The sequence below is a fragment of the Balaenoptera physalus genome (assembly GCF_965194825.1).
Source record: "Balaenoptera physalus genome assembly, chromosome: 1".
NCBI classification, from domain to species: domain Eukaryota; kingdom Metazoa; phylum Chordata; class Mammalia; order Artiodactyla; family Balaenopteridae; genus Balaenoptera; species Balaenoptera physalus.
Window position 1 is genome coordinate 78,815,360 of NC_138882.1, and position 3,118 is coordinate 78,818,477.

A 3,118-nucleotide genomic window follows, 5' to 3' on the forward strand; every position below is an offset into this window, starting at 1 on the left:
ATTTGTTAATATGGTGTATCACATTGATTGATTTGTGTATACTGAAGAATCCTTGCACTCCTGGAATAAATCCCACTTGATCATGGTGTATGATCCTTTTAATGTGTTGTTGAATTCAGAGACTAGTATTTTGTTGAGGATTTTTGCATCTATGTTCATCAGTGATATTGGCCTGTAATTTTCTTTTTTTGTGACACCTTTGTCTGGTTTTGGTATCAGGGTGATGATGGACTCGTAGGATGAGTTTGGGAGTGTTCCTCCTTCTGCGGTTTTTTGGAAGAGTTTGAGAAGGATGGGTGTTAGCTCTTCTCTAAATGTTTGATAGAATTCACCTGTGAAGCCATCTGGTCCTGGACTTTCGTTTGTTGGAAGATTTTTAATCACAGTTTCAATTTCATTACTTGTGATTGGTCTGTTCATATTTTCTATTTCTTCCTGGTTCAGTCTTGGGAGGTTATACCTTTCTAAGAATTTGTCCATTTCTTCCAGGTTGTCCATTTTATTGGCATAGAGTTGCTTGTAGTAGTCTCTTATGATGTTTTGTATTTCTGTGGTATCCATTGTAACTTCTCCTTTTTCATTTCTAAATTTATTGATTTGAGTCCTCTCCCTCTTTTTCTTATGAGTATGGCTAAAGGTTTATCAGTTTTGTTTATCTTCTCAAAGAATCAGCTTTCAGTTTTACTGATCTTTGCTATTGTTTTCTTTGTTTCTGTTTCATTTATTTCTGTTCTGATGTTTATGATTTCTCTCCTCCTACTAACTTTGTGTTTTGTTTGTTCTTCTTTTCTAGTTCCTTTAGGTGTAAGGTTAGATTGTTTATTTGAGACTTTTCTTGTTTCTTGAGGTAGGCTTGTATTGCTATAAACTTCCCTCTTAGAACTGCTTTTGCTGCATATCATAGGTTTTGGAGCGTCGTGTTTTCATTGTCATTTCTCTCTAGGTATTTTTTTATTTCCTCTTTGATTTCTTCAATGATCTCTTGGTTATTTAGCAACGTATTGTTTAGCCTCCACGTGGTTGTGTTTTTCACGCTTTTTTCCCTGTAATTGATTTCTAATCTCATAATGTTGTGGTCAGAAGAGATGCTTGATATGATTTCAATTTTCTTAAATTTACTGAGGCTTGATTTGTGACCCAAGATGTGATCTATCCTGGAGAATGTTCTGTGTGCATTTGAGAAGAAAGTGTAATCTGATGCTTTTGTATGGAATGTCCTATAAATATCAATTAAATCTATCTGGTCTATTGTGTCATTTAAAGCTTGTATTTCCCTATTAATTTTCTGTCTGGATGATCTGTCCATTGGTGTAAGTGAGGTGTTGAAGTCCCCCAGTATTATTGTGTTACTGTCGATTTCTTCTTTTATAGCTGTTAGCAGTTGCCTTATGTATTGAGGTGCTCCTATGTTGGGTGCTTATATATTTATAACTGTTATAGCTTCTTCTTGGATTGACCCCTTGATCATTATGTAGTGTCCTTCCTTGTCTCTTGTAACATTCTTTATTTTAAAACCTATTTTATATGATATGAGTATTGCTACTCCAGCTTTCTTTTGATTTCCATTTGCATGGCATATCTTTTTCCATCCCCTCACTTTCAGTCTGTATGTGTCCCTAGGTCTGAAATGGGTCTCTTGTAGACAGCATATATATGGGTCTTGTTTTTGTATCCATTCATCAAGCCTGTGTCTTTTGGTTGGAGCATTTAATCCATTCACGTTTAAGGTAATTATCGATATGTATGTTCCTATGACCATTTTCTTAATTGTTATGGTTTTCTTTTTTAACTCCTTTTCTTCTCTTGTGTTTCCCACTTAGAGAAGTTCCTTTAGCATTTGTTGTAGAGCTGGTTTGGTGGTGCTGAATTCTCTTAGCTGTTGCTTGTCTGTAAAGCTTTTGATTTCTCCATCGAATCTGAATGAGATCCTTGATGGGTAGGGTAATCTTTGTTGTAGGTTCTTCCCTTTCATCACTTTAAGTATATCATGCCACTCCCTTCTGGCTTGTAGAGCTTCTGCTGAGAAATCAGCTGTTAACCTTATGGGAGTTCCCTTGTATGCTATTTGTCGTTTTTCCCCTGTTGCTTTCAGTAATTTTTCTTTGTCTTTAATTTTTGTCAATTTGATTACTATGTGTCTAGGCATGTTTCTCCTTGGGTTTTTCCTGCCTGGGACTCTCTGCATTTCCTGGACTTGGGTGGCTATTTCCTTTCCCATGTTAGGCAAGTTTTCAACTATAATCTCTTCAAATATTTTCTCTGGTCCTTTCTCTCTCTCTTCTCCTTCTGGGACCCCTATAATGTGAATGTTGTTGCATTTAATGTTGCCCCAGAGGTTTCCTAGGCTGTCGTCATTTATTTTCATTCTTTTTTCTGTATTCTTTTCCACTGCAGTGAATTCTACCATTCTGTCTTCCAGGTCACTTATCTGTTCTTCTGCCTCAGTTATTCTGCTGTTGATTCCTTCTAGTGTATTTTTCATTTCAGTTATTGTATTGTTCATCTCTGTTTGTTTGTTCTTTAATTCTTCTAGGTGTTTGTTCTTTAATTCTTCTAGGTGTTTGTTAAACATTTCTTGCATCTTTTTGATCTTTGCCTCCATTCTTTTTCCGAGGTCCTGGATCATCTTCACTATCATTATTCTGAATTCTTTTTCTGGAAGGTTGCCTATCTCCACTTCGTTTAGTTGTTTTTCTGGGGTTTTATCTTGTTCCTTCATCTGGTACACAGTCCTCTGCCTTTTCATTTTGTCTATCTTTCTGTGAATGTGGTTTTCCTTTCACAGGCTGCAGAATTGTAGTTCTTCAGTTCTTCTTTTTTTTTTTTAATTTTATTTATTTATTTATTTATGGCTGTGTTGGGTCTTTGTTTCTGTGCGAGGGCTTTCTCTAGTTGTGGCAAGTGGGGGCCACTCTTCATCGCGGTGCGTGGGCCTCTCACTATCGCGGCCTCTCTTGTTGCGGAGCACAGGCTCCAGACGTGCAGGCTCAGTAATTGTGGCTCACAGGCCCAGCTGCTCCGTGGCATGTGGGATCTTCCCAGACCAGGGCTCGAACCTGTGTCCCTCGCATTGGCAGGCAGATTCTCAACCACTGCGCCACCAGGGAAGCCCTGTAGT

General features: G+C 37.7%; 1 long non-coding RNA gene across 1 annotated transcript in view; it reads right to left on the reverse strand.

Moving 5' to 3' along the window:
- The window catches only part of LOC309639868, a 423,467-nt gene that overhangs the window by 120,734 nt on the left and 299,615 nt on the right, over positions 1-3,118 (reverse strand). The gene's annotated exons all lie outside the window — the stretch shown is intronic.